The sequence below is a fragment of the Bombina bombina genome, chromosome 7 (assembly GCF_027579735.1).
Source record: "Bombina bombina isolate aBomBom1 chromosome 7, aBomBom1.pri, whole genome shotgun sequence".
In the NCBI taxonomy this organism is placed as follows: Eukaryota; Metazoa; Chordata; class Amphibia; order Anura; family Bombinatoridae; genus Bombina; species Bombina bombina.
This window is the reverse complement of record NC_069505.1, coordinates 461,247,071-461,260,623: the sequence shown is the minus strand read 5'-3', so window position 1 is coordinate 461,260,623 and position 13,553 is coordinate 461,247,071. Positions and strand designations below refer to the sequence as shown.

Sequence of the window (13,553 nt, the reverse complement as noted above, 5' to 3'; positions counted from 1 at the left end):
GGTACGTGGGTTACAGGTGATTGTGCACATATATTATGTGTGAGGTACGTAGGTTACAGGTGAGTGTGCACATATATTATGTGTGAGGTACGTGGGTTACATGTGAGTGTGCACATATATTGTGTGTGTGTGTGAGGTACATAGGTTACAGGTGAGTGTGCACATATATTGTGTGTGAGGTACGTAGGTTACAGGTGAGTGTGCACATATATTGTGTGTGTGAGGTACGTCGGTTACAGGTGAGTGTGCACATATATTGTGTGTGTGAGGTACGTGGGCTACAGGTGAGTGTGCACATATATTGTGTGTGAGGTATGTGGGTTACAGGTGAGTGTGCACATATATTGTATGTGAGGTACACCGGTTGCAGGTGAGTGTGCACATATATTGTGTGTGTGAGGTACGTGGGCTACAGGTGAGTGTGCACATATATTGTGTGGGCTACAGGTGAGTGTGCACATATATTGTATGTGAGGTACGTGGGTTACAGGTGAGTGTGCACATATATTGTGTGAGAGGTACGTGGGTTACAGGGGACTGTGCACATATATTGTGTGTGAGGTACATAGGTTACAGGTGAGTGTGCACATACATTGTGTGTGAGGTACGTGCGTTACAGGTGAGTGCACATATATTGTCTGTGGGTTACTGGTGAGTGTGCACATATATTGTGTGTGAGGTACTTGGGCTACAGGTGAGTGTGCACATATATTTTGCGTGAGGTACATGGGTTACAGGTGAGTGTGCACATATATTGTGTATGTGTGTGAGGTACGTGGGTTACTGGTGAGTGTGCACATATATTGTCTGTGAGGTACGTGGGTTACAGGTTAGTGTGCACATATATTGTGTGTGAGGTACGTGGGTTACAGGTGAGTGTGCACATATATTGTGTGTATGTGTGGTACGTGTTTTACAAGTGAGTGTGCACATATATTGTGTGGGAGAGGTACGTGGGTTACAGGTGAGTGTGCACATATATTGTGTGTGTGTGGGGTATGTGGGTTACAGGTGAGTGTGCACATATATTGTGTGTGAGGCACGTGGGTTACAGGTGAGTGTGCATATATATTGTGTGTGAGGTACGTGGGTTACAGGTGAGTGTGCACATATATTGTGTGTGAGGCACGTGGGTTACAGGTGAGTGTGCACATATATTGTGTGTGAGGTACGTGGGTTACAGGTGAGTGTGCACATATATTGTGTGTGTGAGGTACGTGGGTTACAGGTGAGTGTGCACATATATTGTGTGTGAGGTACGTGGGTACAGGTGAGTGTGCACATATATTGTGTGTGAGGTACATAGGTTACAGGTGAGTGTGCACATATATTGTGTGTGAGGTACGTAGGTTACAGTGTGCACATATATTGTGTGTGTGTGTGGTACGTGTGTTACAAGTGAGTGTGCACATATATTGTGTGAGAGGTACGTGGGTTACAGGTGAGTGTGCACATATATTGTGTGTGAGGTACATAGGTTACAGGTGAGTGTGCACATACATTGTGTGTGAGGTACGTGGGTTACAGGTGAGTGTGCACATATATTGTGTGTGAGTTATGTGGGTTACTGGTGAGTGTGCACATATATTGTGTGTGAGGTACGTGGGCTACAGGTGAGTGTGCACATATATTTTGTGTGAGGTACATGGGTTACAGGTGAGTGTGCACATATATTTTGTGTGAGGTACGTGGGTTACTGGTGAGTGTGCACATATATTGTGTGTGTGTGAGGTACGTGGGTTACAGGTTAGTGTGCACATATATTGTGTGTGAGGTACGTGGGTTACAGGTGAGTGTGCACATATATTGTGTGTGTGTGTGGTACGTGTGTTACAAGTGAGTGTGCACATATATTGTGTGGGAGAGGTACGTGGGTTACAGGTGAGTGTGCACATATATTGTGTGTGTGGGGTATGTGGGTTACAGGTGAGTGTGCACATATATTGTGTGTGAGGCACGTGGGTTACAGGTGAGTGTGCACATATATTGTGTGTGAGGTACGTGGGTTACAGGTGAGTGTGCACATATATTGTGTGTGAGGTACGTGGGTTACAGGTGAGTGTGCACATATATTGTGTGTGAGGTACGTGGGTTACAGGTGAGTGTGCACATATATTGTGTGTGAGGTACGTGGGCTACAGGTGAGTGTGCACATATATTTTGTGTGAGGTACATGGGTTACAGGTGAGTGTGCACATATATTTTGTGTGAGGTACGTGGGTTACTGGTGAGTGTGCACATATATTGTGTGTGTGTGAGGTACGTGGGTTACAGGTTAGTGTGCACATATATTGTGTGTGAGGTACGTGGGTTACAGGTGAGTGTGCACATATATTGTGTGTGTGTGTGTGGTACGTGTGTTACAAGTGAGTGTGCACATATATTGTGTGGGAGAGGTACGTGGGTTACAGGTGAGTGTGCACATATATTGTGTGTGTGTGTGTGGGGTATGTGGGTTACAGGTGAGTGTGCACATATATTGTGTGTGAGGCACGTGGGTTACAGGTGAGTGTGCACATATATTGTGTGTGAGGTACGTGGGTTACAGGTGAGTGTGCACATATATTGTGTGTGAGGCACGTGGGTTACAGGTGAGTGTGCACATATATTGTGTGTGAGGTACGTGGGTTACAGGTGAGTGTGCACATATATTGTGTGGAAGAGGTACGTGGGTTACAGGTGAGTGTGCACATATATTGTGTGTGGGGGGTATGTGGGTTACAGGTGAGTGTGCACATATATTGTGTGTGAGGCACGTGGGTTACAGGTGAGTGTGCACATATATTGTGTGTGAGTGTGCACATATATTGTGTGTGAGGCACGTGGGTTACAGGTGAGTGTGCACATATATTGTGTGGAAGAGGTACGTGGGTTACAGGTGAGTGTGCACATATATTGTGTGTGTGTGTGGTACGTGTGTTACAAGTGAGAGTGCACATATATTGTGTGGGAGAGGTACGTGGGTTACAGGTGAGTGTGCACATATATTGTGTGTGTGTGGGGTATGTGGGTTACAGGTGAGTGTGCACATATATTGTGTGTGAGGCACGTGGGTTACAGGTGAGTGTGCATATATATTGTGTGTGAGGTACGTGGGTTACAGGTGAGTGTGCACATATATTGTGTGTGAGGCACGTGGGTTACAGGTGAGTGTGCACATATATTGTGTGTGAGGCACGTGGGTTACAGGTGAGTGTGCACATATATTGTGTGTGAGGTACGTGGGTTACAGGTGAGTGTGCACATATATTGTGTGTGTGAGGTACGTGGGTTACAGGTGAGTGTGCACATATATTGTGTGTGAGGTACGTGGGTACAGGTGAGTGTGCACATATATTGTGTGTGAGGTACATAGGTTACAGGTGAGTGTGCACATATATTGTGTGTGAGGTACGTAGGTTACAGTGTGCACATATATTGTGTGTGTGTGTGTGGTACGTGTGTTACAAGTGAGTGTGCACATATATTGTGTGAGAGGTACGTGGGTTACAGGTGAGTGTGCACATATATTGTGTGTGAGGTACATAGGTTACAGGTGAGTGTGCACATACATTGTGTGTGAGGTACGTGGGTTACAGGTGAGTGTGCACATATATTGTGTGTGAGTTATGTGGGTTACTGGTGAGTGTGCACATATATTGTGTGTGAGGTACGTGGGCTACAGGTGAGTGTGCACATATATTTTGTGTGAGGTACATGGGTTACAGGTGAGTGTGCACATATATTTTGTGTGAGGTACGTGGGTTACTGGTGAGTGTGCACATATATTGTGTGTGTGTGAGGTACGTGGGTTACAGGTTAGTGTGCACATATATTGTGTGTGAGGTACGTGGGTTACAGGTGAGTGTGCACATATATTGTGTGTGTGTGTGGTACGTGTGTTACAAGTGAGTGTGCACATATATTGTGTGGGAGAGGTACGTGGGTTACAGGTGAGTGTGCACATATATTGTGTGTGTGGGGTATGTGGGTTACAGGTGAGTGTGCACATATATTGTGTGTGAGGCACGTGGGTTACAGGTGAGTGTGCACATATATTGTGTGTGAGGTACGTGGGTTACAGGTGAGTGTGCACATATATTGTGTGTGAGGTACGTGGGTTACAGGTGAGTGTGCACATATATTGTGTGTGAGTTATGTGGGTTACAGGTGAGTGTGCACATATATTGTGTGTGAGGTACGTGGGTTACAGGTGAGTGTGCACATATATTGTGTGTGAGTTATGTGGGTTACTGGTGAGTGTGCACATATATTGTGTGTGAGGTACGTGGGCTACAGGTGAGTGTGCACATATATTTTGTGTGAGGTACATGGGTTACAGGTGAGTGTGCACATATATTTTGTGTGAGGTACGTGGGTTACTGGTGAGTGTGCACATATATTGTGTGTGTGTGAGGTACATGGGTTACAGGTGAGTGTGCACATATATTGTGTGTGAGGTACGTGGGTTACAGGTGAGTGTGCACATATATTGTGTGTGTGGTACGTGTGTTACAAGTGAGTGTGCACATATATTGTGTGGGAGAGGTACGTGGGTTACAGGTGAGTGTGCACATATATTGTGTGTGTGTGTGTGGGGTATGTGGGTTACAGGTGAGTGTGCACATATATTGTGTGTGAGGCACGTGGGTTACAGGTGAGTGTGCACATATATTGTGTGTGAGGTACGTGGGTTACAGGTGAGTGTGCATATATATTGTGTGTGAGGCACGTGGGTTACAGGTGAGTGTGCACATATATTGTGTGTGAGGTACGTGGGTTACAGGTGAGTGTGCACATATATTGTGTGGAAGAGGTACGTGGGTTACAGGTGAGTGTGCACATATATTGTGTGTGGGGGGTATGTGGGTTACAGGTGAGTGTGCACATATATTGTGTGTGAGGCACGTGGGTTACAGGTGAGTGTGCACATATATTGTGTGTGAGGCACGTGGGTTACAGGTGAGTGTGCACATATATTGTGTGTGAGGTACGTGGGTTACAGGTGAGTGTGCACATATATTGTGTGTGAGGCACGTGGGTTACAGGTGAGTGTGCACATATATTGTGTGGAAGAGGTACGTGGGTTACAGGTGAGTGTGCACATATATTGTGTGTGTGTGTGTGGTACGTGTGTTACAAGTGAGTGTGCACATATATTGTGTGGGAGAGGTACGTGGGTTACAGGTGAGTGTGCACATATATTGTGTGTGAGGTACATAGGTTACAGGTGAGTGTGCACATATATTGTGTGTGAGGCACGTGGGTTACAGGTGAGTGTGCACATACATTGTGTGGAAGAGGTACGTGGGTTACAGGTGAGTGTGCACATATATTGTGTGTGTGTGGGGTATGTGGGTTACAGGTGAGTGTGCACATATATTGTGTGTGAGGCACGTGGGTTACAGGTGAGTGTGCACATATATTGTGTGTGAGGTACGTGGGTTACAGGTGAGTGTGCACATATATTGTGTGTGAGGCACGTGGGTTACAGGTGAGTGTGCACATATATTGTGTGTGAGGTACGTGGGTTACAGGTGAGTGTGCACATATATTGTGTGGAAGAAGTACGTGGGTTACAGGTGAGTGTGCACATATATTGTGTGTGTGTGTGTGGTATGTGGGTTTCAGGTGAGTGTGCACATATATTGTGTGTGAGGCACGTGGGTTACAGGTGAGTGTGCACATATATTGTGTGTGAGGTACGTGGGTTACAGGTGAGTGTGCACATATATTGTGTGTGAGGCACGTGGGTTACAGGTGAGTGCACATATATTGTGTGTGAGGTACGTGGGTTACAGGTGAGTGTGCACATATATTGTGTGTGTGAGGTACGTAGGTTACAGGTGAGTGTGTACATATATTGTGTGTGGGGTACGTGGGTTACAGATGAGTGTGTACATATATTGTGTGTGGGGTACGTGGGTTACAGGTGAGTGTGCACATATATTTTGTGTGAGGTACGTGGGTTACAGGTGAGTGTGCACATATATTGTGTGTGAGGTACATAGGTTACAGGTGAGTGTGCACATATATTGTGTGTGAGGTACGTGGGTTACAGGTGAGTGTGCACATATATTGTGTGTGAGGTACATAGGTTACAGGTGAGTGTGCACATATATTGTGTGTGTGTGTGGTACGTGTGTTACAAGTGAGTGTGCACATATATTGTGGGAGAGGTACGTGGGTTACAGGTGAGTGTGCACATATATTGTGGGAGAGGTACGTGGGTTACAGGTGAGTGTGCACATATATTGTGTGTGAGTTACGTGGGCTACAGGTGAGTGTGCACATATATTGTGTGTGAGGTACGTGGGTTACAGGTGAGTGTGCACATATATTGTGTGTGAGGCACGTGGGTTACAGGTGAGTGTGCACATATATTGTGTGTGAGGTACGTGGGTTACAGGTGAGTGTGCACATATATTGTGTGTGTGTGTGTGTGTGTGAGGTACGTAGGTTACAGGTAAGTGTGCACATATATTGTGTGTGTGGTACGTGGGTTATAGGTGAGTGCACATATATTGTGTGTGTGAGGTACGTGGGTTACAGGTGAGTGTGCACATATACTGTGTGTGAGGTACGTGGGTTACAGGTGAGTGTGCACATATATTGTGTGTGAGGTACGTGGGTTACAGGTGAGTGTGCATATATATTGTGTGTGAGGTACGTGGGTTACAGGTGAGTGTGCACATATATTGTGTGTGAGGTACGTAGGTTACAGGTAGAAGTGCACATATATTGTGTGTGAGCTACGTAGGTTACAGTGTGGGTTACAGGTGAGTGTGCACATATATTGTGTGTGAGGCACGTGGGTTACAGGGGAGTGTGCACAAATATTGTGTGTGTGGTACGTGGGTTATAGGGGAGTGTGCACATATATTGTGTGTGAGGTATGTGGGTTACAGGGGAGTGTGCACATATATTGTTTGAGGTACGTGGGTTACAGGTGAGTGTGCACGTATATTGTGGGTGAGGTACGTGGGTTACAGGTGAGTGTGCACGTATATTGTGGGTGAGGTACATGGGTTACAGGTGAGTGTGCACATATATTGTGTGAGGTACGTGGGTTACAGGTGAGTGTGCACATATATTGTGGGTGAGGTACGTGGGTTACAGGTGAGTGTGCACGTATATTGTGGGTGAGGTACGTGGGTTACAGGTGAGTGTGCACATATATTGTGTGAGGTACGTGGGTTACAGGTGAGTGTGCACATATATTGTGTGTGAGGTACGTAGTTTACAGGTGAGTGTGCAGATATATTGTGTGTGAGGTACAAGGGTTACAGGTGAGTGTGCACATATATTGTGTGTGAGGTACGTGGGTTACAGGGGAGTGTGCACAAATATTGTGTGTGTGGTACGTGGGTTACAGGGGAGTGTGCACATATATTGTGTGTGAGGTATGTGGGTTACAGGGGAGTGTGCACAAATATTGTGTGTGTGGTACGTGGGTTACAGGGGAGTGTGCACATATATGGTTTGTGAGGTACGTGGGTTACAGGGGAGTGTGCACGTATATTGTGTGTGAGGTACGTGGGTTACAGGGGAGTGTGCACAAATATTGTGTGTGTGGTACGTGGGTTACAGGGGAGTGTGCACATATATGGTTTGTGAGGTACGTGGGTTACAGGGGAGTGTGCACGTATATTGTGTGTGAGGTACGTGGGTTACAGGGGAGTGTGCACAAATATTGTGTGTGTGGTACGTGGGTTACAGGGGAGTGTGCACATATATTGTGTGTGAGGTATGTGGGTTACAGGGGAGTGTGCACAAATATTGTGTGTGTGGTACGTGGGTTACAGGTGAGTGAGCACATATATGGTTTGTGAGGTACGTGGGTTACAGGGGAGTGTGCACGTATATTGTGTGTGAGGTACGTGGGTTACAGGGGAGTGTGCACAAATATTGTGTGTGTGGTACGTGGGTTACAGGGGAGTGTGCACATATATTGTGTGTGAGGTATGTGGGTTACAGGGGAGTGTGCACAAATATTGTGTGTGTGGTACGTGGGTTACAGGGGAGTGTGCACATATATGGTTTGTGAGGTACGTGGGTTACAGGGGAGTGTGCACATATATTATGTGTGAGGTACGTGGGTTACACGGGATTGTGCACATATATTGTGTGTGTGGTACGTGGGTTACAGGGCAGTGTGCACATATATTGTGTGTGTGTGTGGTACGTGGGTTACAGGGGAGTGTGCACATATATTGTGTGTGAGGTACGTGGGTTACAGGGGAGTGTGCACAAATATTGTGTGTGTGGTACGTGGGTTACAGGGGAGTGTGCACAAATATTGTGTGTGTGGTACGTGGGTTACAGGTGACTGAGCACATATATGGTTTGTGAGGTACGTGGGTTACAGGGGAGTGTGCACGTATATTGTGTGTGAGGTACGTGGGTTACAGGGGAGTGTGCACAAATATTGTGTGTGTGGTACGTGGGTTACAGGGGAGTGTGCACATATATTGTGTGTGAGGTATGTGGGTTACAGGGGAGTGTGCACAAATATTGTGTGTGTGGTACGTGGGTTACAGGGGAGTGTGCACATATATGGTTTGTGAGGTACGTGGGTTACAGGGGAGTGTGCACATATATTGTGTGTGAGGTACGTAGGTTACAGGTAAAAGTGCACATATATTGTGTGTGAGGTACGTGGGTTACAGGTAAAAGTGCACATATATTGTGTGTGAGGTACGTGGGTTACAGGTAAAAGTGCACATGATCCGTCTTGATAAAGCCAACCGGCGAAACGCGTAGACGCAACCATTACAGCTCACATATACCCTGCAGGATCTCAATCACAATTTGAGTACAGGGGTAGAAGAAAAGAAACAAACGGCCGTTTGTACACTAAGTATCGGAGGAACCGCCAAACACGCCGGAGCGTGTAGCGGAAGTATTCACCTGACTCGAAAGCCTGCTGCCAAATACTGACAGCCAGAGATATTTTGAACAGAAGGTGCTGAACCATCAGAGCCACACAGACTGAAATAGGCTCCAAAGAACCAAGCTTACAGGCTAGTCTTGTATCGTACAAGATTGGAGAGAGAAAAGGCATAAACATCTTCCTGGTAAGATAAACAAACAAACCGCCAGACACAGCAGGTGTCAGAAGACCCGGTAAGCTCATTAGAAACACTTGTTACAAATTGCATAAAAAAGACTGAAGTGTTACAAGGTTACCCCTCTAAGAAATAGCGGAAATTTATTGGACTACAAATATATTTTTATACTGGAAAAAGACTTTTAAACATCAAAGCAATTTTTATGAACATTTTATTTCTGACAATTAGTCAAGAAAATATCTTTTTAAAGACACTACATTTTCAGATGCAAATATAAGGTGGATTAAGGTGGTTACATAGCTATTGTTTAACTAGAGTGTTGCAATAATCTAGACGTAAAGGTTAAGATACAGAGAAATCCAAAAATATAAAGTTTAAAAGGGAGACGTCCCATACTTTAATATATTAGCACTACTTCATCCTACCCTAGACTGATTATACTGTTTATATTATTGTTTTTAGATTGTCCACCAGCAATAAATATTGTGCAAATTTTAAATCTCCATATTGTCTTTAAAGCTTTTTTAGCGCTCCCAAACTTCAATAATTTACAGGTGAGTATGCACATATATTGTGTGTGTGGTACGTGGGTTACAGGGGAGTGTGCACATATATTGTGTGTGAGGTACGTGGGTTACAGGGGAGTGTGCACATATATTGTGTGTGAGGTACGTGGGTTACAGGGGAGTGTGCACATATATTGTGTGTGAGGTACGTAGGTTACAGGTAAAAGTGCACATATATTGTGTGTGAGGTACGTAGGTTACAGGTGAGTGTGCACATATATTGTCTGTGAGGTACGTGGGTTACAGGGGAGTGTGCACATATATTGTGTGTGAGGTACGTGGGTTACAGTGGGAGTAGTGCACATATAATTGTGTTGTGCGGTACTGAGGGTTACAAGGTGAGTGTGCACATATATTGTTGTGAGGTACGTGGGTTACCAGGTGAGTGTGCACATATATTGTCGTGTGAGGTACGTGGTTTACAGGTGGAGTGCTGCACATATATGTGTGTGAGGTACGTGGGTTACAGGTGAATGTGCACATATATTGTGTGAGGTACGTGGGTTACAGGTGAGTGTGCCAGTATATTTTGAGGTACGAGGGTTACAGGTGAGTGTCTCAATATTGTGTGTGAGGTACGTGGTTACAGGTGAGTGGCGCACATATATTGAGTGTGAGGTACGTGGGTTTACAGGTGACTGTGCAACATATATTGTGTGTGAGGGAACTGTGGGTTACAGGGGAGTGTGCACATATATTATGTGTGTGAAGTACGTGGGTTACAGGGGAGTGTGCACATATATTGTGTGTGAGGTATTTGGGTTACAGGGGAGTGTGCACATATATTGTGTGTGAGGTACGTGGGTTACAGGGGAGTGTGCACATATATTGTGTGTGAGGTATGTGGGTTACAGGTAAAAGTGCACATATATTGTGTGTGTGGTACGTAGGTTACAGGTGAGTGTGCACATATATTGTGTGTGAGGTACGTGGGTTACAGGGGAGTGTGCACATATATTGTGTGTGAGGTACGTGTGTTACAGGTGAGTGTGCACATATATTGTGTGTGAGGTATGTGGGTTACAGGTGAGTGTGCACATATATTGTGTGTGAGGTACGTAGGTTACAGGTGAGTGTGCACATATACTGTGTGTGGGGTATGTGGGTTACAGGTGAGTGTGCACATATATTGTGTGTGAGGTACGTGAGTTACAGGTGAGTGTGCACATATATTGTGTGTGAGGTATGTGGGTTACAGGTAAAAGTGCACATATATTGTGTGTGAGGTACGTGAGTTACAGGTGAGTGTGCACATATATTGTGTGTGAGGTATGTGGGTTACAGGTAAAAGTGCACATATATTGTGTGTGAGGTACGTAGGTTACAGGTAAAAGTGCACATATATTGTGTGTGAGGTACGTAGGTTACAGGGGAGTGTGCACATATATTGTGTGTGAGGTACGTGGGTTACAGGTGAGTGTGCATATATATTGTGTGTGAGGTACGTGGGTTACAGGGGAGTGTGCACATATATTGTGTGTGAGGTACGTGGGTTACAGGTGAGTGTGCACATATATTGTGTGTGTGAGGTACGTGGGTTACAGGGGAGTGTGCACAAATATTGTGTGTGTGGTACGTGGGTTACAGGGGAGTGTGCACATATATTGTGTGTGAGGTACGAGGGTTACAGGTGAGTGTGCACATATATTGTGTGTGAGGTACGTAGGTTACAGGGGAGTGTGCACATATATTGTGTGTGAGGTACGTAGGTTACAGGGGAGTGTGCACATATATTGTGTGTGAGGTACGTGGGTTACAGGTGAGTGTGCACATAATATTGTGTGTGAGGTACGTAGGTTACAGGTAAAAGTGCACACTAAGGCTGCAATAACTAATCGATAATAATCGATTATGTAAGTAGTTGTCAACAAATCTCATAATTGATTAGTTGGTTTGCAATTAGTTGTTCTGTGCACAGCAACAGCTGTTTTACTCCAATGAGCTCCTGCACATGGTATTGTGTTTTATGGTTATGCCGTTAGCCTTAAGGTCGTCTACAGACATTTACTTCTCACTTTTTTAGGACACTATAAGTTTACGACTACTCCTGGCTTATGTACAAACCAGAAATAAAATAGGAGTCATCATTTGGATTGTTTACATTAAATCAGGTGATTTGGGACTATGCTTTGCATGATATAGTGCAGAGCTGGTTATTTACACCCAGCACTAGATTAATGGGAGTTATTTGAATTGACGTGCACTATTATCTGTTTGCACAATTATTAGCAGATCACTTACTATTGCTGATTATATGTACTGTATAGGGCTGGGCAATATGGGTGAAAAGAAAAATCTCTCTTTTTTTTTTTTTTTTTAAAAACGCGATTGCGATTTAATCGCCATTTTATTAAAAATTACTATAACACCTTCATTTTTCAATAAAACTTTTATTTAACACTACAGAATCTTACTGCACATTTTTCTCAATGTCCAATACACTCTTGGAGCATAAAAATACAAACCACAAAATAAGTTAAAAAAAAAAAATCAGTAAGGCGATTAATCGCGGTTTAAAACCGCATCCGCGATTAATCGTGCAGCCCTAGTACTGTATAGATAAATGTGTAAGGCTTTGTGCTGTTGTTAATATAAAGTCCTTAGCACTTTTTACTTTTTTTTTTAAATAGTTTTTTTTAAAAATATATTTTTAAAGTATATATCTGTTATTTTTAGGGCGGACTAGATATTTTCCCCTAACCTCTATAGCTGGTTATTTACCATTGCATATAGATATTCAAGATATTTTTAATGCTAGAATGAAGTCCAGGCTTACTTTGTTGAGAGGCCCCTTTCATTGGTGGAGAGCTAACGAAGATAAATAGCCCACCTGTACCTTATTTGCTACTTACATATACTTTATTTACTTAATACAGTATCTGTACGTTGTCTGCTCTGTCATATGCCGTCATTTTATGTCTACAAGCACATGGATTCACTTTGTGTTTTTAATATATGCATCAGTTCATATTAATGCAGATTTGTTTTTCTAAAATGTATCATATAACATGTTGTTTTGTGGTATTTTCAGGATGTATACATATTATATATCACTTAGAGCAAAGGAAATGAATGACAGGTAACACAGGTTTTTGCAATGCTTATGATAACAATAATCGCTTTATTCCACAATATAATCACTGTCACGGATACCGGGCTGCAAGGGTTAAACCCCAACCTCCTACTACCTTACTCCCTCTCGTTCTTGGAGGTTTTGGGCTCCTCAGAGCAATCTCCCAGACCTTTCCGTTTGTGAGAATTTCTGTGTGAACCTGATCTTGAAAGAGGTGGTCTGTGACCGACGTATCCCTCTCCGGCCCCTGGATCTACCGGCTGGACGCCACACCCAGCATCCTCCGGAGATGTTTACCTCTGGCCGCTTCAGAGGCCCTTGCCCCAGGACTCCGCTCTCTTGGGGACTGGTACCCCATGGGGAGGGAAAGATGTGGGCCAATTGCCGGAGGTGAGCGCCATAGGGAACCAGGGTTTCTGAGCCCTACTTAGAAGACCGCCCTTCGGCGGTCCCCTTTAACTCAGGTCGCTCCAGCGGCCCCTCGTCCTAGAGCTCCGCTTTTTGGGGGATTGATACCCCTCAGGGAGGACTAGAGGGGGGTGATTTCCAGGGGTGAACCCTCAATACCCATTTCCCAGAGGTCTTCCCGGTGTACGCTGGGTAGCCCATAACTCAGACCCCCAGTCATGGATCAAGGCTTTTTGGACTGAAACAACTGGGGGCCAAGGGCTTCCAAGTGACACCCTGGAAGTGCCGCAGCTTCCCCAGGAACACCCCAAATGCACCCTCCCTGTACCGCTGGACACTTGGGGCCATTGGATATTATGGAGGCACCAGCTTGTCTGCAGGGGCAGGAATGGCGGGAGATGTGGGGGACTGATAAGGCTCTTATCAAGATCAGTTTGTGTATAAATGTTGTGTGTT

The 13,553-nt window shown here is 44.8% G+C and overlaps 1 protein-coding gene across 2 annotated transcripts in view; it reads left to right on the top strand.

The window, feature by feature from the left end:
• Positions 1-13,553, top strand: part of LOC128666726 (zinc finger protein OZF-like) — a 142,372-nt gene that overhangs the window by 13,456 nt on the left and 115,363 nt on the right. The gene's annotated exons all lie outside the window — the stretch shown is intronic.